Here is a 27,580-nt window from a genome sequence, read left to right as displayed (position 1 = left end):
TCCATTTGGGACACACTTGCTATATTAATCATTTTCATCATGGGCAACCCCCACAACAATTCCAAAAATAAAAGAACTGATAAAAACATGAAAATGTAATCGCCCCCAAAAAGAAGTGTAATACGCTCTCCACCACTACCAGATATTTCAGCAGAAAGGATAGAGAAGAAACTATTCTCCGTATATTGAGCACTGGAAAGAAAACTCCCCCCCCCCCCACACACACACACCAAATAAATAAAAATAAATCATTACAACTTTGTTTCAATAAAAATAGCACTGAATGCCCGTGCGATCAAAAAAAAAAAAAAAAAATTAGCCAAGTAGGCAGAAGCCCTAAAAAAAATGAAGATCTACCAAAAATTAATTCCAAAAACAATTAAATGAAATTTTTCGTCATTGTAATCCCCCCCCCCCAATATAATTTGTCATATTTTGGGGTTCGTTTTGTTTATGAAATTGTTAGGTGAAAGTACAAAGTGGTCTCATAAAAATTAATTAAATTTATCGTTATTTAATGTTTTAAATGTAATTCCCGCCCTCCATCACCAACAAAAAACAAATTGTATTGTGTTTTGTCCCCTCCCTCTCGATCGTCAAACTTGAAAAAATGCTAGAAGTGACATGTTTCGTTGAACGCTTTGTGACCAAAAAGTGGATTCTCATTTTATGTTAAATTAATATGGAAAAGTGATCCCCACTCTAAAATGTTAATTTTTTTTCTTTTCAAAATTTCTTTCATATTATTTAAAGGCTATTTAAACGTATTAGGCCAAAAGAAGTAGATCTTTATTTTTTTAGGTGGGTCACATCGTAAAAAAACTACCAATTTCTGTATAGCCGTTCATAGAATAATAAAAACAAACAAATGAAGTCTTTTCTTCAGTTTTTCAAGTGTTTCTTTTGTTTGTTTGTTTTTTTAATATTTAAAAAACAATAAAAGCTAAACATTTTTCTATCTACTCAGAATTATTTTTTTCAAGCTAGAAATTTGAGATTACCAAATTATTTTATTTGGTGATAGGTTTTTTTTTTGTTTGTTTATGTTCTGAAGGGGCAAATAGCTCTAAAACATCGTTTTTTGTTTTTTTTTATATATAAATCTATGTTGGAATAATAATTCCAAATAAATTTTTAATTAAATATGTTATCAATATAATTGTTTTAAATTTATTAAATAATGGTTTTTAATAGAACACTTATAAGAATTCTCTCGCTAGAAACATAACTAAGATACCGCTACTTAATAAAATCGATTTTTCTTAATGTAATATGCAAATGAGATGATCTCTTTATTGTATCTAGTTTGCAAGAATCATACTGTATATAGTAATAAATGAGAGAGTAAAGTAAGGAAGCGTTAATCAAATTGTGAACAAGCAAACAAATAAACAAACAGACAGAAATATGAATTTATATATATATATATATATATTTATTTATTACCATTCTTTCGTTTTGTTGGCTAAACTGCCCAGAAGATTTTTGTTGATTTTTTATAATTTATAAATTGTCCCGGAATTTCATTTCAAAACGTAAAATTAAACTAAAAAAAAAAAAAACATTCATTTGTATTATTCATGCTACTATTCTCATCTTGGTTGTTATATTTACGGCGTTTAGGCCGATGTAATCTCTGTAAGAAATTATTTCTCACATCTCAATTTACTCCCTGCAGAGGCAAAAGAATCCACAAATACAAAAGCCATACCTTTCAAACTCAAAATTTATTCAAAAGTAACAGCAATGAAAGTTTACTGGTTCTGGTCTTGTCCATTTGCAAAACGGTGGCCAGTTTTGCCTCTATTGCATAGAGCCAGTAGTATGAACTCCTATTTATGGAGTGGTAGTTCGTTGTTCTTCGAAAGGATCCATGTATGTTCATGGTGGACTCAGCAGGAATGTTGGCGCCTGTAATTAGGTATAATGCGAGTCACTTTGGACTCTAGTTGAATTGAGATAAGATCCAATATTTGGTAAATAAAACGTGAAGAAATGTTCATTAACGTCATCCTGTAATTAGGATAATTTCAGCATTATAAAAGTGTCTCTGCTTGTAGAGATGTGATCCTTTGTTCACCAACAGTTCGGTGATAAAACATGAAGGAATTGACATAGCTCCCTTCTCGTATGGGAGCCGCTGATTTGGAGTTCATCCCTTTGCAGAGTTCTTGCGTGGACTGAAAAATAAAAGCATGTTACAAAAAAAGCGCGCCAAGCAAATCACCTGACTCACTCAAAATTAACCAATAACGGTCGACCACCATAACTGCCTAAACAAGAAAGATGGTGAATGTATATGGAATTTTTCACACCTCCGATCTCCTTTAGGATGAATCTTTTCTAACTTGAAAACTTAAATCTTAAACTGAATGTTCATGCCCCTCTCCTCCCATGGGTGTTACATTGTTCTTATTCCATCAGCCATGACCGGGTAGAATTTTGGATAAATGCAAAGGTCGCCAGTCTAATAAGAATACCCACTCTGCCTTGTTTGTTTTCAGTTGTTGATAAACCCGGAAAACAGTGAGCAGTTCATTTGATAAATGTAGGAGGGTTTTATTAATCACTAGCAGTTCAGCCTGGCTTTGCTTGGGCCCTATGTACTGTTCATAACTTGGCCTACGTGTGAATACACTTTCTGTAAGATTTCAAATGATTACACCAAAAATTGTCTGAGTAATTTCATAGAGACCGCAGTGGGAGTTTTTTTATAACTTCAACCCCAATTTTGACCCCTTAACATTTATTATTTTGGTCTCAAATCAAAATAAAGTTTTACCCATGTTCAAGTTACCTACATCTAAAATTTCAAGTATTTAGACCCAAAATTGGCGGAGGAATTTGGTAGAATCTGCAAAGGTCAACTCTTTCAACTTTGACCTTTTGGCAGCCAAATTTTCGCCCCAAAACTGATTAAAATGCTTGCATGTCTGAATACCCATTATGTATAAATTTTAAATGTTTAGACCCAAAATTGGCTGAGTAGTTTACTAGACACCACAACAGTCAAATCTTTTGAACTTTGACTCCTTGGGAGCTCAAATTTTCGACCCAAACCGATTAAAAAAAAACTTCCTCTATCTCTGAATACCCTTTATGTAAAATTTCAAATGTTTAGATCAGAAATTGGCTGAGTAATTTGGTAGAGACCGCAGTGCGTGCGTTCTATCCCAACCATCATCAATGGGCATGAGGTCATCTCATCCGCATCAGACAAGGCCAAACTATTTGCAAAGAACTTTGCAGCTAACTCTACCCTCTGCAACGAAGGTCATCAACTCCCTGTATTTCCTCCTACAACAGACAACACACTATCAAACATACAAATATCTGTGCATGAGGTCGCCAAACTAATCAAGAACCTTGATTCCAGTAAAGCAACTGGCCCAGACGGTATTCCAATTAAAGTGTTGAAAAAGCTTTGACTAGAACTTGCCCCCATACTTTCAAAACTGTTTAAGCGTTGCCTTAAGAAGAAATGCTTTCCAACACATGGAAAACCTCATCAGTATGCCCTGTATTTAAGAACTCAGGTGATAAGTCATTAAAAAGATTTTTCAAATCTCAATACCCCTTATGTCAAATCTCGAGTTTCTAGACTGAAAATTAACAGTTATGTAGTAGTGAAATGTACGTACACACACACACACACACACACACTTTCACTCTTATAGATATTTAGATAACACTTAAAATTTTTATTTTGAATTTCCTTTTTACTGAAAAATTATTAGTTTCTTAGTAACCAGTCGATCAAATTGTACATGTGTATTTTTGTAAATTAAAAAAGTTCACACTTGTGTATTTTGAACATTTTTTTTGCTTTCATTATTGAAGGGCTCCTTTTAAAACAAAAGGAGACAAATCCAGAAGGTCCTATTCAAAAATGTCAAAGTTTCGCCTAACTTTTCTGTAAAAAAAAATAATATAAATAAACTAAAATAATACAATAACACAAAACATTAATTATCCCAACATTTATTCAATTAAAACTCCGTTTCCCAACATAAACGAACTTTGGTCATCTTCTTCCCAAACATTTCCAATTTGAATCCATTTTTTTTACTTGTGTAATATATTTCTTCTTTGTAGATATGTGTCGGTGGGAGGAACAGTCTTAGAGACTAAAATATTGATAGTTTAACCTTTTTCTCTTCCCTGCAACCTCTTTCTTACAAAAGAGACGTTGCGAGCCTGTCTCTGCTCTATCATTATTTTCATGACAAGTGCTCGACCGAACTCCAATTTATACCCCCTTTGCCAAACTTTCACAAAAAAACACTCGATTAACTACAACCAATATATAAGATTTCTCTCACTCTCTATCTGCGTCTAAATCTGAGCACAAATTCTATGAACAAAGCTTCTTTGCCAGAACTGCCTGCCTGTGAAATATTGTTATGCTGGCCTGCTTCCCGGTTGAATACAACATAGTAGCCTTCAAAACCAATGCAAACAAGTTCTTGTTGAACTGCCCCAATAAATAATCAAACTTGACCCAATTTACATCATTAACGATTACTATACTACCACCTTACATTCATTAACCTTTATCCTCGAGTGGCCTTGATAAGTGGTAACTCTCAAATAAGTTTTTCTGCTTCAAAATTTAAAAACAGATGCCGCACATACTTTATGTATTTACATCCATTTTCAGAGAAATCTTTTTTGAAAAGTTTAGTTTTCTTGATTTGTCTCTCCTTGTTTTGAAAAGAGTTCTTTAAAAATGAATACAAAAAATGTCCAAATAACAGAAATGCGCAAGTGCCAAAACATCTAAACACCGGGGATAATATTAAGTAGGATTGCTCAGAATGAGTATGATGAAACTAGAGTTAAGTCCAAAAATTCAGTACTCAAAGTTAAGATCCCAGAAATGGATTCTGTTTACCTAAATATGGAACGAAAGTCAGTAAACGTGAAACAAAATACAAAATCCATATAAAAATAATTCATTAAGAAAAATGTTTTTACATTTCCTGTGTTATCATGAAACAATAAAAAAAATAATAAACTATTAGTTTTTACATTTCTATAAATAGTTTTTTTTATTTTTCCTAACACTTGTTAACACAAAAAAAAAATTTATTATTTACATTTCTATAAATAGTTTTTTTGTTTTTTTTCCTAACACTTGTTAACACACAAAAAAAATTATTTACATTTCTATAAATGGTGTCTTTTTGAAATAATATATTTGTTTTTCACAAGTTTTATCATAGAATTTTGTCAAATAATGTATGAAAATTTTTTTTTATTAACATTTCTTGTATTATCACCAGAAACTTAATTTTGTTTCATGCTTAGTGACTTCTGTTCCAGATTTAGGTAAATGGTTCACTTCCAGCATCTTAACTTTGAATACTGTATTTTTGGACTTAACCGAAATGAGTTTAGAGAATAGACAAAAAGGATGGCACACAACTCTCATCCCTCCCCCACCCAATTTGGACTTGCGTTACATCTTTTTTAAAGGATATTAGTTATGTGAATTTTTTGTTTGTTTTTAAGATAAATTGACGGTTTAAATGGAATTTCGATAAAAATTGTGTATAGGCGATAAAAATTGGTCTACATTATTGGATGAGAAACCATTTTGAGTTAAAATCTATTTAGTATTGCACATGTACTCTTAAAAAATAAAATGCTTAAAATGTGCAAATATGTTAGGATGTTCACCATTTTAACAAAATCCAATCCTTACAAGACTGAAAACGTATGTCTGAAGCCAGATTTTTATTATTTTGTATCGCTCAAGACAAATGTTTTAAAATGTCTTTTGGCTTAGAAAACAAAACTAATAAAAAAAATTTGTATAACATACGTATCACGGAAATGAAAATATATTTTTAAAATCATGTACAAGTATTTTTATTTTTAAATAAGAAAACAATTTTATGAGTCTCTGAGAAGTGACTGTTCTGCCTGCCATCTTGGAAATAATTTTAAGAAACAAAATGGAGATAACTGTGTCCAAATTTGCTAGATTTGTTGTGATGCCTACAAATTCCCATTAATCGCTTGAAAATAAAGCTTCTTGATCAATTTAAGTGATTTTTGAAATATGATACAAATTTCTTTTTTCTTTATATTAAATAAGGGGATTCTGAATATAAACTAGTCTTTTTCTCCTAATATCACATGATACTACATTGATTTTAACTTGTACATGATCTTAATGTCTAAATCTTTGAATATATATATATATATAGTGTAGTCCCTGGCCTTGGGGCCATTTTGCAACAGCAGTATGGCCAAGAATCACACCAACATCGACATTTAATATGAATTGTGTATAAAAATTATGTTTTTAGCGAAAGAAGAAAAATATATATATAAAAATGGATTCTTCCGTCGATTTCAATGTATGAGGTTCCGTCACAATAACTAAGTTGGTTGGAAATCTCTACAGATGATTTGTTTATAGTGGTGAAGGCTATGTGTAGAACCATCCACACTTTTTGATATTACTGCTAACCTCCGCTGGTGCAGATAACTGCCACAGGACAGAGTATACCGTAGACCGCAGGATTTAATGTGAAAGTTTCCTTCTCCTAGATGAATGTCTTAACGAAGACTGGGAGTGAATTAATGCGCCCCCAGATACCAACCTGGAAATGTCTACAACTCGCCACGGTACATACACTAGTGCCTAACCTTCCCAAATGGTCACCCATCTGGTATTGGTCAGGCTCAACATTGCTTAACTTTGGTGATCTGGCAAGAACTGGTGTGTCAGCGTGATTGATATATATATATATAGGTGACCATTTAGGAAGGTTAGGTGCTAGTGTATGTACCGCGCCATGTCGTAGGCATTTCCAGGTTGGTATTCACTGGCAGATATGCACTTCCAGTCTTCATTAAGACCTTCATCTAGGAGAAGGAAACTTATATATATATATATATATATATATATATATATATGCATATAAAATGAAAATTAAATGAAACATTGAAAGAATAGAAGGGTCACAAAGTTGCAAGTGCTACCTAAAACATAAACTGATGTTTGTAAGCATAAAAATTGAGAAAAACGAAATTTTATAACAAAACGTTTTTATACAAGAAATAAGAATATAAAAGTTATTTTCAGTAATGAAAATCTTCATAGAGACGACGCGTATTTGGTAAAGAAAGGCCAGTAAATAGTCACAAAGCTTAGAAATGTGTACGTTAATATGTTCATTGAGTGAATAATATGCATGAATAAGTAATATAGGTATACGAGTATTTGGCAGCGTGGCACTGTGTATGTATGTGCACTGGTTTACCTTGTTGTTTTTAATGTGTGTATAGATGTAAGTTAAGTCATTTTCTTTTTTTTTTTTTTTTTTGACAACTTGGCCCAAAGAGGATGAAGGGGTGCTGTTCAGCCTTCAGGTGCAGTCGTCTGAAGTTTAGAAAAAACAAATTTGATTTTATTTTGTTCTTATAGGAATTTTTAAGTGAGTACTGCCTAATATGTTCACATAGATGTGTTACTTCGTTGGTTTTGAGACGATTTTTATTGGTTGGAAAATATTTCGAGTTCACATGTTTCTGCAAAAATTGACTTGATAAAGAAAGGAATCTCACCAAAGTGGAGAAAGAAAAACAGCAATTTAAGGTGTTTGCTGTTTAGCATTCATAGGAATCACTTGACAATATATATTATGTTTATGCAATACCTTGCTTTTACAGCAGCATTGCTTCCAACAAAGCTTTCGTCAGATGATGACTCTAAGTCCAGGCATGGTTTTGGAGCCAAACCATTATTATCACTAGCCCAGAGCATTTCAGCAGTATCTCATCACCAGACTTTCTTAGATTGTTTTCTGTGGAATCTACAATAATGCAGATAAAGCCTTGTCTTGTATTTTTTTTTTTGTGTATGTATGTGTGTGTGTATATATATATATATATATATATATATATATATATATATATATATATGTATTATATTATTATTCTAGATCAAAATATCCAAAAGTAAAAACCATTGAATTTAACAAGGTTATTGATAGTGCTCAATAAAAGAGCAAAGTATTATTTTATTCAATTTAGGTAAACAAAATTACCATAGGTCGCTATCAGAAATTTACTGCGTCTGGTGGCTGCTGATTAAACCACCTCTCCCCCCCCCTTTTTTCTTCTAGTAAACCCAATCGCACTATGCGCATTATATTTTAATAAAAAGGAAAAAAATGCCTTCCAAATTTTTTACTTTCATTAAGAAACTGGCCTTAAGAATGGAGGGCTCTGTTGCTTGATGAAATCTTTTTTAGATTGAAACAGTAAAGTTATTGTAGCGACATATGATAATTTTGCTTACCTGAATAAAATAAGGTCACTACATTTACTAAAATAGTTGTACTGTAAACTATAAACCGTTTGTACTAATGATTCTGGATTATGTCTGACTATGTATGCCATGTGCAGCAAATGATGATAGACTGTATATAAAAATAAAAAAAGAGCAGACCAAGTAGGGGATAAGTACTCTTATCGACTTCACTGCCAAGAAACGAAAAAAAGGAGGCTTTTCCCTCAACACCAGTTTAACCATCACCTTTGCAGTTCGCACATATTGGTTCTGTAAACAAATATCACAAGAAAACTTTTTAGACCAAACTGTATTGATATATATATTTTTTTTATATAATGATAAAAACGAGTTATATTATTATATCGCAACAAAACTTTTTAGACCAAACTTGCGATTGCTTCTTTGTTTTTAAAATCATTAAAAAAAAAAGAAGCAAAAAAAAAGTTATATTATTATATTGCGACAAGAAAATTTTAAAAAATTTTATCATTTTTTTTTTTTTTTTTTTTTTTTTTTTTATAATAATAAAAATGAGATATATTATTGTATTGCGACCATAAAATTTTTTAAAACAAACTTTGGATTGCTTTTTTTCATTTTTAATAATGATAAAACGAGTTATATCATTTAATCCCAGCCAAGATTGAGTTTTTGTAGAATGCACTTATATATTTACAAGTTTTTTTATAAAACATTTTGTGGGTAAAAAGATTTTCCCTACATTACAAACCGATGTAAGAATTTAGAACACTGAGTGGAATTGCCGTAAACTGTTTATTTAATCAATGTTCGGGTGTGTGATATCTGTTTATGTTTTGCTTCTTACATTTGGGCTCAGTATTTTTCATTCATATCACATTTATAATGTGCTAGACTGGATGCCCAGCATTGCCCGGGTGTTAGGAGGTGTGTGTTGAGCAACAGAAAACAAATTGTGGTAGTAGGCAGGCAGACTCAAACATGTACTGCGAAGGAGGAAAAGAACATGAAAGGTTTGCGGTTGCGCCCATTGCCAAACCGGAATCGAAAAGATGGGATGACGTTCGAAAATATCAGCGAAAAAAGCAACCCCTCCCTGTAGAAAATGTCTCAATTGGGGGTGAAGGAATTAATGTTTTTGGCCAATTTTTTGATATTTGTCGTCCGAAGTGTCAAGCTTCAAAATGATACTGATCTTGTGAAAATCTGTTGCCTCTGTTGAATGTTTTAGGCAGGCATACATAGATACATACATGATGATTGCTATTTCTTGGCAGAAGTTTGCCATCCTTTTCTTAAGTGTTATTGCGTCCGTGTGCACGTGGATGACTCTTTAATCCAGCTTTAATCCTACATGGAAGTTCACAAATGTGGCATAAAAACTTGTAAAGGTGATCGCATGATAATATTGTGAATTCTCGAATGCCGTGTCAGGCCACTTTTAGATTAGCAGATTGGACCATATATATGATAACTTAATGTTGTCAGGTGTGCTGTAGAAGCCTCCTCATAAGACTGTCGTCCATGTCTTTGTGTGATTTCATATGATTAACAAAACCAGCTTTTGACAAAAAGTATCTGCCACATACAGTACACTTCAGTTCCTGTTGCAATTTCTCTCCTACATACATACATACATTTAAACAGGTGAAATCTATATAATTATAAAACTCAAATGACCTTGTAACGGGTGTTGTAACCCACATCCAGTTTACAACTTCCGGTTGCGCATGCGTACATAAACATAAACCCTTAACAGTGTAAACAAATAAACACAAATCGCTACTTTTGCAAAATGCGACCTGCGCACTGAAATATTAACGTTATTATTTAGAAATTATTTTCTTCTACACTACCAACATAAACCCGAAAATGTTTTTTTTAAATTGCGTTACAAATAAATAATCAATACAACAATAACACTTGTTGTTTTACTATGTACATTTTTAGCGTCCAATTTTTTTTTTTTTTTTTTTTTTCGCGTTTAAATTAAAAGATATATCAAACTTTGAATTTAACTTTAAGTAGTATGGTATCTGTTCAGTGTACATTTACCTATAAGTATGGCAAACCACTTATAATTCAATGGCTGTAAGTTTTTTTTGTTTTTTGTTTGTTTGTTTTTTTTTTAAATAAACAATCATAAACAGAACGATTCATAGAAATCTATCTATATTCTTTTTACATTTTAATATACTTTCATAGAAATGTTTGTCACAAAACTATTTTCTTTACGTCACAAGTGTCCCGTTCATACATTAATTCCATAGCTAATATAACATACTGACCCAACGGGTCACGGGTAGTCTAGTTTATATTATAGATGAAGCTGAAGCTTTTGTAAGATTTTAAAACTTAAATAGCATTTAAGCTGACATCAAATTTTGATTTTGTCTAGACAATTTTCATTTGTCATTGTTGTACCATGTTAGTGGCATAATAATTACATTTTGTTATGGTTTATTAAAAAAAAAAAAATATGTAGTCTTGCCCGGACAATTAATGATATGAAATCATTTTCAATTATGATCGGAAAAAAAGTCAAAATTAACAAGGGCAATAACTCATTTTTTTTTATTGAAGAATGTAAAAGTTATCTTCCTTTAAAATTGAAGTTAGCGCTTCTACATGAAGGATGAAATTTTGTAGTCAATAAATGGAGTTTTCAGATAAAAAAAACAATGGTTTCTACTGATTCTTTTTAAAAAAATTTTTTATTAATTTTAATTACAATGGTAGCTTCCAAATTACGCAGTCAAAATTACCTGAATATTACTGAATTATTAAAAAAAAAACTTTAATCGTGTTAGCAAGTGAAAAATAAGTACAGCCATCTTGTTTAAATCGAAACGGAAACCTACCTCCTTTTTGAACTTCTGTGTTTTACGATCATTTTTTTCAAATTTCTACCTTATCGATTTTCGTAATTTTTGGATATAATCTTAAAAATACGAGGAATGCATAGATACCATTGTTTTCATGTGAAATTCAGTTTCATGATTTCCGAAATCTCATCCTAATAGTGTAGAAGCGCCCTAAAGTTTTATATTTTTAATGTGTAAACAAACTAAGAAATAAAATAAATTCACTGTATCTTGAGGAATGCCAGATATATACAGCTAGTGTTTCTCTATGCACTGAAGCTGTTTATAAATTCGGTGGCATAAGTTCGGGATTATCTTCCATGCATATTAAAGGTGCCTTTTGTGTGGAGAAAGCACTCCATTGTTCGTCTCATTTCCTTCGTAATCCATTTCTTCCTCTCCATAATCTTTGGTTTGTGCCAATCATAGTTATTTACCTTTCTTTTCTTTTCTTCCTCTAACTGGGGATGGGGCATCCTACCAGATGCCAGACATTTATTCACTATCTCGCACATTCCAACTGAGAGATCTTAAGATTCTAACTGTTCTCTAAATGCAATTGTTTGAATCTCTCTTGCACTTGGTTCACCGGGTATATTTGTCAGATAGTTTTTGAAATTCTTTTTTATGAGTCTGGTTCCTCCTATAATTACTGGAATGATGGAGGCATTTCTAAAATTCTAGTTTCCTTTCATGTCTTACACAATGACATTTGTATTTTATCTTTTTCCTCTCGGCTCTGCTTTACTCAGCATCATTGAGAACACTAACTTCTAAGGTTGCTTCTTTCTCCTTATCCTATATCACTATGTCAGTTTTAATAGCACTGTTTTCAAGGTATGTAACTGTAGGGATTGCATAGTCATAGTGGATTGTGTCTGACTTATTTCCATCTGTTCTTTCTAGTATACTAGCCTGGGTGCCCAGGTGTTTGGAAGTGTATGTTGAGCAAAAACATAAAAAGTTGTAGTAGGCAGGCAAGCTCAAACCCATGACGCAAAGGCAGAAAAGAAAGTGGAGTTGTGTATAAGGGTATTGGTTGTGCAAAAAAAAAAAAAAAAAAGAAGCAAAATCAAAAATATTAGTAAGTAGGCTCAAACCCGTAACGTGCCAGAGGAAAAAGAGGTGGAAAAAAAAAACTGTCTTACCAATGTGCCTACCGTGGTTGTGACATCACGGGCGAAAATAAAGCCTTTTAAGCGACATCGTGATCACGAGAGTTGAATGACTTACAAAAAAGGTCAGTGAGAAAATCGACCCTCCCTGTAGAAAAGTGCCCAGTTTAAGATGAAGGAATTAATGTTTTTGGCCAATTTTTTTATATTGTTGTCTGAGACGTCGAGCTTCAAAATGATACTGACTTTGTCAAGATCCATCGCCCGTCGAAAGTTTTTGCAAGACATACATACAGACAAGTGAGATTTATATTATAGATTTATATTACACTAGCGGGGGGTACCCGGCGTTGCCCGGGTGTTTGTAGGTGTGTGTGTTTTTGGGTAAATGAAAAGAAAAATCGTTGGTTGTTTTAAAAAAAAAACGAAGCCTTGACGCGCAGTTGGAAAATAGTAAAGTGTGAAAAAAAAAAAACGTGCGACCTGGCAGGTGCCCATTTTTGACGAGTCAATGAAGTGAACTTTGAGTGTGTGTCTGTTGGCTTTTTTTTTTTTTTTTTTTTATGTATACGAAAAAGCTTAATAATGCACATGCGGCGATCGTAAGCAATAGCTATTCAGCAGTTAACATTTTCTGTGGGACAGTTTTTAATGAGGTCAATAACTCGTTTTTTTTTTTTTTTTACCTAACTTTGTAGAAAACCAGCTCCCTGTTTATTAGGGGGAATGTCTCGTCTCGAAATGAAAGCAACCACATGTTGCATCATCATACCACACGCATTATTGCATATATTGTCAGTACACTATACTTTTCTTTTACAGAACAACAATCTCTCACTATGAAATTAACATGGGACAACTTTTATTCCATCTGCCAAGCGCAGAAACCAAGTAACTTCAAACCTCCAGATTTGCACCACCCTTTACCTATTGTATTTAGAAAGATTCCCTATCCAATCGAAAAAGAAATTGCCTCAGCCAGTGCATTTGATGTGGATTAGTGTTCCATCGCCTTTACACAAATTATCTGCCCACTCTTGGTAAGTCATTAACATGAATGATGGTCATGGGTTGAAGTTTTTAGACGAATCTGGTTTGGAGGCGAACAACAAAATTCTCAAGCTGATAATTTGGAAGACGTGATAAACAGATTGTGGTTCAAATCCTAAAGTAAACACCATCTGACTGCAAACTAAACCATTCTGCAAACATTGCAGTTAGTATGGTCATTGTACATGGTACTGCAAGAAAACCCACCCAGTCTCTGGGTTTCTGAGCAATGTCGACACTGTTTGAGAAACTATGTTGAAGTGATGACGTGATGTTTTATATGTTGTCTTAATAGGTGAACATTGTTTACTTTCTAAAGTCGGATAATAATGTTGATAAGAAGTTGAAAATAAAGTTGCCAATTTTCAAGCTTGTGTGTCTGCACAATAACATATTTACTTCTTTCTAGACTCTGCCTACTACCTAGATTTTGTTTTGGCCCAGAAATTTATCATTAATTAAGTAATTTCTTTGTTATGTAATGCTCTTCCAAAGAGCCCTTAACCATTATCATTTTAAGCCAAATATTGCCCAAAAACGTTTCTGGCCAGTTTTGTCCAAATATGGTAATTTGGACCCAGACCACTCACCAATTGCAAGTTTTGTAAAATCCATTTACCACTGTAATTAGCGCAGTAATATGCTTCCAATGAGCTGTCAACCATTATCAGGGAATCATTTTTAGCTAAAATATGCCCAAAACGTGTTTCTAGCCTATAATGCCCAAATATGGTTATTTGGATTCAGACCCCTTAAAAATTGAAATTAAAAAAAAAAAATTTTTTATCACTGTAATAAGCTCAGTTATACACTTCTAACGAGCCCTCGATCACTATCAGGGGATTATTTTTACTTGAGATACTTATTTCCAATATTTCACTCTCTCGGCCCACTAATGAAAACTGATATGTTAGCAGCATATACATTAGGTTTCATTAGAACAATGAACTTATGCAACGTTGGGCCTGGTCAATAGCAAATACGTGACCATTTGGTAATGTCAGGCACTGTATGAGGGAAACACCCTGCAAACAAAAATGAATAAAGCCTTGAAGATGCCTTAATAAATGCTTTAGTATGACATTAGCATGTTCACGCAGCAGACTCCCCCCCCTCATTATAGTATTTTGTTTTTGTTTGCTTTTTTTTGTTATGTATATATTTTTATGTCAGTGTGTACTTCAACAGTGCTCAGTACATGAGTAGAGCTTAGTAATTTTATATTACTTTATGGCAAGTAAGCTACATCAACAAAAATCGTCAGGCTCGCTGCAGTTGAACTGAGCAATTCCTCTGGGCACTGAAATAAACATTTCTGTAACTGACTTGCCATAAGTATATTTTATGCTATGAACTCTCTTTATTTTACATATTTCATAGTTTTGCTCCTATAACAGTGTGTATGCCAAGGTTTTGTTGCACTTAATAATAATGCATACTTCACTGTTTGCTCTATGAAAACAACCCTGGGCTGAACTAATTTTATTCAAAAAGAAAATGTATCGGCATTTCTATTGTTTGCCAAAAATGCATTCGCCGACTTTGTATGGTGATCTCTCGTAATTTTTACACTAAGTAACCTTAAATAATTAGTAATATCATGAATCTGCGTTCCAATTAACTTTGTAAATTGGTCTCTTTGCTAGTTTTGTGGTCAATCTTTTCTCCTATATAATATTTTGATTGCAGAAATTCCCTTCTGGACCAAAGTACCGTAGATTTGCAATACCAGATTCCAAATACAAATTTATTATATCTAGACTATTAGCCACTATCTTATGTAACTTTAGAATGCCATTTTAGACACATTTAGTTGTTATAAAATCCTAAATTTTATCCTAGGAGCAACATCATTACAATCGCAACCATGTTTAAAGGAAGTAGTTTCTATTTTTCTTGCTAATTAACAAGTCTTCCTACTGCTCTCACTCGTCACCAGGAGGAATTCTGGACTTTCGACAGTTCTAGGATTGCAACTGGATCCTATACTCATAGGCATACCATGATATTTCTATTTTAACAAAGGAGGTTAATTTAGCCCCACCCCAGGTCCTTTATTTATTTTAGATAAACAGGATGGGGTTTGATTACCAAATAAAAATAATTTGAAATGAAATAGGGTTTTCAGACGATTTTTAGCAACTCCGCAAACAACCTACTAGATTTGCACTAGAATCTTAGAAAGATCTCCATCATTCCCGTAATTACAGGAGCAACCTAACTCATGAAAAAGAATTTCAAAGACTACTTGGGAAATATACCCAGTGAACCAAGTGCAAGAGATAAAAACAATTGCATCTTTAAAGGCAGTTAGAATTTTCAAAAGATCTCTCGGTTGGAACGTATGAGATAAAACAGCTAGAACAAAATAAGAAAATTAAAAGTAAAAACACAGCCCAAAATCACAAAGTACACTGCATACCATAACAGCATCAGACAGTTCGTCTTTAGCCTCTTACTGTTAATTAACCGTGAAAGTGAATATCACTGGATTGTGTTCTAAGAATCATACATTCTTGGAAGTGAATTTTTTTTATCAGAGCAACCCAACTTGTTAAATATTATGTGAATTTAATCAGATATTTGTTTACCTTTGTACTTATGACAATAAAATAGATTTTTGTGTTATCTCGAGTTCACATGCAACTTCTTGCATATAGTTCAAATGCTGCCCCAATAAGTTATGAAAATATGTGACAATTAAGCAACACGGGACTTTTTCACGTTTCATTCATGTGAGGACTTCTCAGGCTAATGCATGGAATTGATGTTATCGCATGTTTTTTTTATATATATATATATATATATATATATAAAAACTGATGCTGAGTTTGCTATGAGGGGGCATGCAATAAGTAATGCCCCTGACCCACTTCCAGTTGTCTGATCTAGCTAAAATTTTGCATATGCAATGATTTATATCTCTACGGGTTATGTGGAAAATTACAGCTCTGAACTAATTGTGGTTTCTGTTTTACAGGTGTTTGAACTGAGTCAGGTGTGAAATGGAGCCTGTTGAATGTGAAGCAGTGGTCCAGGTTTTGTATTTGAAAGGACGCACACCGCAGGAGACTTTTGATGAAATGAAAGAAACTTATGGTGATAATGCCGCATCATATGAGCTTGTAAAACGCTGGCATCGTGAATTCAAACATGGCCGGAAATCTGTGGAAACAGCTCCCAGACCTGGTCGCCCCCCCCCCTTCTGCCATTGATGAGGCATCTGTCCGTCAAGTTGAGGCTGCCATTTTGGAAGATCGGCGCATTACTATTCGCCAAATAGCCCAAGACGTCAAGATTAGTACAGGGTCTGTGGAAACTATCATTCATGACCATTTGCATATGCATAAGTTGTCTGCCAGATGGATTCCCAGGTTGTTCACACCACTCCAGAAGCGAGAACGTGTCAAGTGCTCGAGGATGAATTTGGAGATGTGCCAAGAAGATAAGTCAAAGTTTTTCAAAATCCTGATTACACAGGATGAAACCTGGGTCCATCACTATGATCCAGAGACCAAAGCCCAGTTAATGCAGTGGAAACACTTGGACTCACCACCTCCAAAGAAGGCAAGGGTGCAGCCCTCCACTGGCAAGGTCATGCTCACAGTCTTCTGGGACCAGGACGGAGTAGTGATGACAGATTTCCTGGCAAAGGGTCCCACAATTACAGGAGTCTATTATGCTTCACTTTTGAGGAAATTAAGGGAAGCTATCAAAATCAAGAGGCGGAGCAAGATCAGCAAAGGTACCTTCCTCCTGCAGGACAACGCTCCGGTCCACAACTTGCATGTCGCCAGATCAGAAGTGGTTATGAAATCCTTCCTCGTCCTCCCTACTCTCCTGACCTTGCACCCTCTGACTTTCACCTCTTCCCAGCCATTAAGTTGTTTTTGAAAGGAAAACGTTTCCCAGATGATGCAGCCTTGATTTCTGAAGTCACGTCTTGGTTGGAGGACCAACCTGGGGTGTTCTACAAAAATGGTCTCCAGAGCTGCATCAAATGATAGGAGAAATGCATAACTCTGGATGGTTCCTATGTAGAGAAAGACTAATAACTTTGCCAAGTTTTGTTGCTCTACTGCTATGGGAAGTGGGTCAGGGGCATTACTTACTGCATGCCCCTCGTAGTTAACCAATCAGATTCTTTGTTATTCCCACTCACCAGCCAATAGTCAGGCTTTTATCAGATCAAGAACGGCTGACTTCTACTTCACCTTTCCTTGTTCATTTTTGGAGAGGGTGAGTCATCCTCCTTTATTTATTAAAAGGTGACCTTGTTTTAACCTGGATGTACTTAGATACGTTTTCCTATTTTTTTTTTTTGCTGATATTTTATGTGTTATATTGGTTTAATTTTTATTTATCAATTATTATTATTACTAACATATATATAAAGTGAGAATGTGTGTGTGTGAGGACACTTCTCAACTCATACTCAAGAAATTTTTGATCTACAGATTTGAAATTTGGTATATAGGGTATTCAAACATCTAGAAAACTTTTAATTGTTTTTCATCCGGAAAAACGGTCTGCTAAGGGGTCAAAATTGAAAAAATAGGTATGTATGAGTCAGATTTTTATGTTTGCTAACTATGTATATATGACAGATTTATTATGTTAAAAATAAGTAAGTTTGAATACAAGCAAGCCTAATCATTATCACACTTGACTCACTGCCTTTAGGTTTTGGTTTCAATCTCAGCCCAAGTATTTTATTTTATATTCTACACCATACTTGTTATTGAAATCTGTGACATTGCTCATTTTTCAATCAAATCGATATACTATTCTGCTCTAGTTGGGTACCCACCACGATGCATTGGAAGGAACTTCACATGCCTCCCTGCAGTGACTTAGTCTACAATACATTGAGGTTACATTGCACTGTAGAGAACCTACTGTTGATTTTTACCAAATTATTTTTAATATGATGGCTTGATTTAAAGTTTAAAAGGCAAAAGTCAAGTATCATGTTTTAATTGTATTCTAAACAGAGACTTTGATTTTGAATGCACCCATGTCTTCTCAAACAACCTACTGTTGATTTTCTTCTGCTTGTGAGGTGATAAAATTTTTCAAATTTCCACTTGTGATGTTAGATTTTATGAGGTGTTAACTTTAGTTCAAATCACCTGTTCCTTTTTTTTTCTTTCTATTATATATTAATGATCTTTGATATTTATCAGGGGCATTCCCATACAAAACCTATCTAAGAACATGCTCAGACATATAAAGTAAATCTGTGAGCAATTTCATAAAAATCGACCCATCCATTTCAGAGCCATAGGGAACAAATTCACACACATACATAAAGGGCCTTTACGATATATATTAGTAGGGAGACCTGACGCCCGGGATTGAATGAGAATCAACAGAACTCCAACTTCCAATATGTCTCCTTCTCCAATATCAGAGGTCTACGTTCCAACCTTCCAGAGGCTGAAATCCAATTACAGGAGACCAAACACGGCCTATTCTTCCTAAAAGAAACTGGCATTGGACAGACTATTTCCCTAGATGAGTTTGTAATTAAAAGATATTCTAATTTAACATCCAAATCTGACCTCCAAGATCATCATGGGCATGAAATATGTCCCTACATTAAACATGGCTTTCCATGTGGTAGAGACATGTCCAGAGAAGACCCTAAATTGCCCAATATGTGCTTCCGATCTGCACTTGCTCACACCACTGCATTTATATTTGCCCTCTATCGTCCCCATAACAGTGGAGTTATTATCTTTAAGATCATGTCTGAGAAAATTGACCACATCCTGTCTTTTTATCCTTCAGCTAACATTCCTGTCTGTGGAGACTTCAATATTCACAATGTGAAATGGTTAACTCACTTAAACAAGACATGAGGGGAGGTTCTGTCACGATTTCTCCATTGCTTACGATTGTTTACGAACCCACCTGCGTGCCCGACACTGATGGTCAATATGCAAGTCTCGTAGACCTTTTTCTCACAACTTGCCCTAAGCTATGTTCATCCTCCGTTCTGTCTCCACTGGGATCTTCCGACCACTAGGTTGTCTCAATTAAGATGTAATAAATTCTCCGACATACCTCTCCATCGTACAGTATATGGATACTCTGTGGCTGACTAGAATAGCTTCCGTACATTTATATTAGATCTACCTCTGCATTCCATGTTTAAAAAGAATCTGTTCTCTATAGTATCAGACCTGACAGAATGGTTAATTGTAGGTATAGACCACTTTATACTCTCAAAAAAATTCCAGCAAAAACATAACAGCCAGCCGTGATTCTCTCCAGAATGTGCTGCTGCCATTGCGCACAGAAATCACTGTGTCTGTATATATCTATAATATAAAGCTGAACCTCTGTCTGTATGTGTCTGGTCACGAATAGGCTCCTATATGGTTGACTATTATAGAAAACTGATCACATATAATGATAGATGTATCGAGACACAGGAATGGGTATGTTTGATCTGGCATAATGATAATTCATTAAAATTGTGGGGTCTGCATATGCTCCTGGTCCACAAAGTATCGAAATAAAAAAATTTAAAAATTAAAAAAAAACGTTTACAAGTGTTTTTGATATAGATGTACATAATAATACTTTGATAAGTATGTTTTAACTTGAATAGAGATGGTATAATAAAATTGTGGGGTCTGCGTTCGCGCCTGGCCTCCATAGAATGGAAATAGGCACAAACTTTAATAAAGACTTTTCATATCTATCTGCGTAAGTATACTTTGATAATTATGTTTCAGTTTGAAGAAATATGGTATAATAAAATTATGGGGTGTTCGTTCGCACCTGACCTCCATAGAATGGAAATATGTCACAAAGTTTAACAAGGTTTTTTAATATAGATCCACAAAATATTGTGATAAATGTTTCGGTGTGAACAGGTATAATAAATTATGGGGTTTATCTATTTTATTTTTACTTTCATCATATTTTGCTTTGGTTTTGATACCCCCAAATTCAAAGCTATCTCTTTACAACCCTTCCTTTTCATGACCTATCATACTTTCATAAATCAGAGTCCATTTTCTGTAGGCTGTTTTTGAACCTAGTTAACGACTGGTACTTTTGCTAGTAACTATATATATATATATATATATATATTAGGTACAGGCAAAAATGACCAAAAAAAAAAAAAGAATAGGAAGACGTAGATTTGAAAACCGGCTTATCATATTTTTTTGTAGTTCTCCGACTACTTTTTGATTGTATTTGAAAGATTAAAGACTAAAATTAATTTACAAAAGGAAAACAATATTTGCACATGTGAAAAAAAAAACAGTTATTAAAAATGTTTTCACACCGAGCTAACTAATTCAGCTAGTTAAATAAATTCATTGTAAAAATCCTTTGAAAGATAAATATTAATTTTCTGGGTCTATTACAAAGATAATTAGTAAAGTCCTAAAATATTGAATTAAATTAAAAAAAAAAAAAAAAAAAAAAAAAAAAAAACACCTTGTTTGTAGAAAAAATAGCTTAATTCGCTCCCAAAAGCGAGAGATTCTCTTCGTTCAACTGAGAGTAAACAAATTCCTTGTCACATGGATTATACAGAAGCCCAAACTTTCAGATAATCGAAAGGCTGTCTGAAAATGATGTCAGGTAGTTAAAGGGAGGTAGAGGGTGCTGTTTTTCTTTTCTTTTTTTTTTTCTCATAGCCTTGCTTCTCTACATTTCTATCGTGAATGTTTGTCTAATTTTTTACCATTTTTTAATTTAATTATTTTTCTATGTTCCTGCTTTTAAATTTAAAAAAAATTTTAATTTTCAAGATTATATAAAAATTATGTTACACCGAAAGTTTCACATTCATTCAAGCAAGGAAAATATTAGAATTGTACATATAAAAATTTATCCAATTCTTGTAGCTAAAATTTGTCTTGTGTTGATTTTTATAATTCTAGAAATATTGTTTTATAAGCTTCAAGCATTTTTAATAAAAAATCATTTGAACATGCAATGTTATTTTGTCTTGTGCTGAATACAATAGTTTGTGTTAATAAACTGATAGTAATGATGGGACGATTCTGATACTAAATTCCGATTCTTTGTAAATGTCTAAATATTTAACTATAAAGCTTTGTTCCTGATTGCCGTAAAAACATGCTAAATGTGCATATTTTTCCAAACAGGGGGGGGGGCTATAGATTTGAGCTTTATTGGTATTTTAAAATCAATAAATATTAATTTCTATTATTACTAGCAGCAGTGGAAGATTGTTTTAAAGAAAATGAAATAAAAAAGATAGTTAAAGGAATCGCTTTTGGCATCAGAAAATATGCACAAAATTTTTCGATTCTGATACCTCAAAAAGTTCCAATTTTTTTTTTTTTTTTTTTTTTTTTTTCTGATTTTGATAAATAATCGCAACACTAATTGATAGCAAATAAAACTTGTATCGCTCAAAACCTTTAATCATACATTTCTTATCGGCAATTTTGTTATATTTATTACATAAGTCTTTTAATAGAAGCCACGGTTTTATTTATGTAAATTGTTTCCAAAGATTTTTTTCTTATGATAATGAGTCACTGCTTAGTAAGACCCAAAGGCTACTCAAGGATAAGAATCAATGAGTTTGTTAGGTGGATGGTGAAACAACACTGAGGATTATTAACAATCATTAAAACTAAACAGAATTTTTTTAAAGAGAATGGTTCAACTTTTTTCTTTTTTTCCTTTTGTTTTCTATTTTTCCTTTTTTCAACTTTATTATGCCACTAGCGCAGGGTATCCGGTGTTGCCCGGATGTTTGTGGTTTTGGGTACATCAAAACTCCGGGGAGGAGAGAGGGGTTAAAATAAAAAAACAAGTTTTGGTAGGTGAGTATGAGGATCGAATCCAAACCTTTGAGGCAAAGTTGGAAATTAAAGTGTGAAAAAAAAAAAAAAGTGCAACGTTAACCATTGGGCCATCGCAACATACTAACGGAAACACGTTTGAATTTATTTAATTACTTAGAATTGACAGGTGCACATTTTAATGACTTAATGAGGTCAACTTTGACTGCGGGGTTTTTATTTTTATTTTCCCAAGATGTTGGTGGGAGGGGGGGGCCAGCTCCCCTTGTCCAATTTGAATAGCAATTGTCTGATATAAGGAAAATATTTCCACATTGATCAAATCTGATTGCTTTCGGACATTTCCGGCGATGGCGACCGGAAAAATACCGCCAGAATAAGTGTCGCTTTTATTATAGGAAAAAGCCTAATCCACATGCGGCAAGCGAAAACTGTTGAATATTTATCTTCCCGATCTCGAGCAAATTAAATAGACAGGCGAGATCCGTTAACTCGGAGATATTATGATTTATATGTGATATAAAAAGTTTTAAGAAGTTGTGAGCCGACCGAGCGCTTCTCTGAAAAAAGCCTTTCTTGGACATACGCAAAAAGCGAACATACATACACACATTTTCGCTTTTATATATATAGATGGTCATAAAAACGTTAGCAATAGACAGAAGCTACTAAGCCAATTAGCAAATGCATAAAACTTAGGAACATCACAATAGTCAATACAGAACTCCGAAAATGTGACAGTGATACATGTTCATTCACACAATTCTGAGGCAGCACGTTCACAATGCAAAAAGAGATTGTCGGTACATCAGTGTGATTATGCAGAGGGTCTATTGTTGTTTTGTTTTTTTTTTGGGGGGGGGGTTACATAGGCATCCCCAATTATCAAGGCCCAGGGGCCACTCGAAGATAACGATTAAAGAGTGTGCAGTAGTTTTGTTTTTTTTGTTTTTTTACAAGGGTGTCACCACTTATCAAGGCCCAGAGGCCACTCGAGGATAAGGGTTAATAGGTATACATTAGTCATTGTGATTTTAGCATAGTAAACAGTGGGAATTTTGAAACTTGGATTACTTAGGGGGACGATTCAATTAGAACTTGTTCACATTGGACTTTTTCTTTTTTTTTTTTTTTTCATAGGTATCAACTCATTATCAAGGCCAAGAGGCCACTCAAGGATAAGGGTTAAAGAGTGTACAGTAGAAATTGGACAATATAATAATCATTAGTAATGAAAATTTGTTAAATTTGATAACTTATATGGAACGGCTCATCAAGAACTTATTTACGTTAGACTTGAAGACAACCATATTGTAGTCAGCCGGAAAGCAGGAAAACGGAAGACAATTCCACAGGTGTGCAGTTCTAATAAAAAAGCTTTGTACATGGAATCTACGTTTAGGTTTAGGCACAGATAAAGAGTGGGGGGAATTATTGATAGTGTTTACAGCTAGACGAGTGTTTCTTGTGAAAGTTTTGCGAGGGGGGACCATAGATTGAAGCTCAGTCGAACACTTTCCATCAGAGACAAACTCGCAACATCTCTTCTGTGAGATAGAGGTTGCAGGGAAGAGAAAAGGACATCTCCTACGAGGCTACGAAGTCTATTTTGAACTCTATCAAGGCAGGCCAAGTCCTTTCTAGCAGCTCCTGCCCAGATGTGGCAACAGTATTCCATCCTTGGACGTACCTGGCTCTTATATAGATAGAGAATTGCATCAGCAGTGAGATATCTACTGGATCGATAGAAAGATCCCACCATTTTTCCAGCGGCCTTGGCAACAGATTTGATGTACGTGTTCCATTTAAGATCAGGAGTAATGGTCAAGCCCAGAAGCTTGTCAAAACTTGAGGCCTCCTGAAGACGAGAGCCATTCATTTCAATTGATGCCAGATGTGGATCAGAATGTTGATGATGTAAAGAGAGAAGCTTGGTTTTAGATGCATTAAAAGTAACCAGCCACTCCTTTCCCCATTGTACTACATGCTCAAGATCAGAGGAGAGAGAATTGGAGAGAACTTGGTCGTTTACTGTCTTAGATGTGCTACCATAAATGGTAGTGTTGTCAGCATAAATGTCTACAAATGATGTAAGGATGTGATTTGGAAGATCATTAATGTAGATCAGGAAAAGAGTTGGGCCTAGGATGGACCCCTGAGGGACACCGGCATTAATACTGTGGGCTTCTGATTTTTGCCCATCAACTACTACTCTTATGAACCTATCAGAAAGAAATGATTTAATAATTGAGAAGACATTTCCAGCTATACCATAGCTAGAGATCTTATGAAGTAAACCTTTATGCCATACCCTATCAAAGGCCTTAGATATGTCAAGAGCAATTGCCCTAGAAAGGTTGCCTCCGTCGAGAGATTTGCTAATCCTATGAGATATAACTGTAAGCACATCTGCTGTAGATCTAGCAGAACGGAAACCATATTGAGTGTCACTAAGAAGGTTATTTTTGTTGAGATGGTTGATTACTTCTGTATTTAACACAGATTCCAGCAACTTACTCATGACGCACAGGAGACTTATTGGCCTGTACTGAGAGGGGGATGAGCGATCACCTGAATTCTTAAATACAGGGCATACAGATGAAATTTTCCAGGGAGATGGGAAACTATTCTCCTTAAGACAACGTTTAAATAGTTTTGTAAGTATGGGCGCTAGTTCAGGTTGAAGTTTTTTGAGTACTATAATTGGAATACCGTCCAGGCCAGTTGCTTTACTGGAATCAAGGTTTTTGATTAGCTTGGCAACATCACGTACAGATATACGTATATCACATTGTGTGTTTTCAGATACGGGAGGAAATATTGGGGGTTGGCGGCCTTGATCGCTAAAGGTAGAATTAGCTGCAAAGTTCTTGACAAAGAGTTTGGCTTTGTCTGATGCTGACGAGATTACCTCAGGTTCATTGATGATAGTTGGAATGGAGCGCACACTTCTGTTCAGAATTCTGTTTGCTATTTGCCAAAACTGGTGGGAACCAAGCCGCTGCTCAGCTACTTTGGACTTAACAGATTGAGCATACAACCATCTTGCGCTCTTTATTACTTTCTTACAATGGTTGCTGGCAGTCCTGAAAGCGGCTTTAGTTTCCATACATCTATTACGTTGGAAACAGTGGAAAAAGTGATTTCTGTGCGCAATGGCAGCAGCACATTCTGGAGAGAACCATGGCTGGCTGTTAGGTTTTTGCTGAAACTTTTTCGAGGGTATGAAACGATCAATACCTACAATTAACCATTCCGTTAGGTCTAATACTATAGAGGACACATCCTTTTTAAATATGGAATGCAGAGGTAGATCAGTTATAAATGTACGGAAGCTATCCCAGTCAGCCTTAGTGTATCGATATACTGTACGATGGAGAGGTACGTCTGGGGACTTATTACATTTCATTTTTATCTTAATTGATACAACAGAGTGGTCGGAAGATCCAAGAGGCGACAGAACAGAAACTGAACATAGTTCAGGGCAAGTTGTGAGAAAAAGGTCTAGTAGGCTCGCATACTGGGCGTCATTGACGGGCACACGGGTGGGTTCCTGAACAATCTGAGTGAGGTCATAGGCAATGGAGAAATCATGACAGAACCTCCCCTCATCATCGGTCTTGTTTGAGTGGGTCAACCATTCGACGTTGTGAACATTGAAATCTCCACATACGTGAATGTTAGCTGAAGGATAAGCAGATAGGACTTGGTCAATTTTCTCAGATATGCTTTTAAATATAGTAACTCCGCTGTTGTGGGGGCGATAGAGAGTAAATAAAAATGCTGTAGTGTGAGCTAAAGCAACCCGGAAGCACATATAGGGTAAGTTAGGATCTTCCCTGGAGATGTCCCTACCACATGGAAAGCTATCTTTAATATAGGCACATATTCCATGCCCATGGCGATCTTGGGGGTCAGATTTAGAGGTTAAGTTAGAGTATCCTTTAATTGCGAACTCTTCTAGGGAAATAGCCTGTCCAATGCCAGTTTCACTTAAAAATAAAAGGTCTGGTTTAGTCTCCTGTAATTGGGTTTCAACCTCTGGAAGGTTAGAACGTAGACCCCTGATGTTGGAGAAGGAGACATGGAAGTAGGGGTCTACGTTGGAAGTTGGAGAACCGGGTTTAATCGTGTATTTTTTCTTGAAACTTGTCATGATGAAATTTTGGAATTTGTGGACTAGGTCGACAGATTTACTTAGAGCAGGACAGAGAGGGGAAATTAAGAGAGAAAAAGAAACAAAGAATTTTTATTTTTTTTATTTGTAGCTAATGATAAGGTAAAGCCGTAACAATTACCCACTAGTATGGCATCGAGAGGCCCCACCAGAAGCTACTGCATGGTCCAGAATCCATTCACCAAATGGCAATACAGCAGCCCCAGTACTTTGCACCTGCTGATAGGACAGCCTCCTTAGTGGTTAATCCAAGGTTCGGGTCCCTGACTATCAGGCGGATAACGTCAGCCCAGACAAAACGTTTACCTCCAGCACCCTTACTAGTGACATGGCTACAAGGATAGACATAGAAACAGAAAATTTCCACCATCTCAGCCAACTGTTCGCACAAAATACTGCCAACCTAGAAAACAGCTTTTTCTTCTCCCTTTGTCAGAAAAATCACTCATTAAAAAATGAGGACTGAGGGACAAATAAGAAGAAGCGAGAGTAACAGGAGCTGCCGATAACGCATCCACAATGCGTTTTCTACTCTCCATTAAAAAAAAAAAAAAATTGGATAATATAGTAATTGTCAGTAATGGAAATTCAGTAAATTTGTTAACTTAAGGGGGATGCTTATCAAGAATTTGTTAACATTGGACTTGAAGACAACCATATTGTAGTCAGCTGGAAAGCAGGAAAATGGAAGACAGTTCCACAGGTGTGCAGTTCTAAGAAAGGAGCTTTGTTCATGGAATCTACATTTAGGTTTAGGCACAGATAAAGAGTGGGGGGAATTATTGATAGTGTTTTTTTGTGAAAGTTTGGCGAGGGGGGAACCATAGATTAAAGCTCAGTCGAGCACTTGCCATGAAATAATGATAAAGCAAAGATAAACTCGCTATATCTCTCCTGTGAGATAGAGGTTGCAGGGAAGAAAAAAGGACATCTCCTATGAGGCTACAAAGTCTATTTTGAACTCTATCAAGGCAGGATGTCCTTTCTAGCAGCTCCTGCCCAGATGTGGCAACAGTACTCCATCCTTGGACGAACTTGGCTCTTATATAGATAGAGAATTGCATCAGGAGTGAGATATCTACTTGATTGATAGAAGGATCCCACCATTTTTCCAGTGGCTTTGGCAACAGATTTGATGTACGTGTTCCATTTCAGATTAGGAGTAAAGGTCAAGCCCAGAAGTTTATCAAAACATGAGGCCTCTCAGGTCTATTGTGAATGTATATTGTTGCAGGTTTGGTCTGTTCAGATGCAGCGCAGGGTGGTATTTAAGCATG

General features: G+C 34.8%; 1 protein-coding gene across 1 annotated transcript in view; it reads left to right on the top strand.

The window, feature by feature from the left end:
- The window catches only part of LOC145241327 (dehydrodolichyl diphosphate synthase complex subunit DHDDS-like), a 99,410-nt gene that overhangs the window by 3,279 nt on the left and 68,551 nt on the right, over nucleotides 1–27,580 (top strand). The window lies entirely within an intron of this gene.

The sequence above is a fragment of the Euprymna scolopes genome, chromosome 20 (genome assembly GCF_053919585.1).
Source record: "Euprymna scolopes isolate OS-2025 chromosome 20, ASM5391958v1, whole genome shotgun sequence".
Classification (NCBI taxonomy): Eukaryota; Metazoa; Mollusca; class Cephalopoda; order Sepiida; family Sepiolidae; genus Euprymna; species Euprymna scolopes.
Note: the sequence above shows the minus strand (reverse complement) of the source record. Positions and strands in the feature narration are given on the sequence as shown.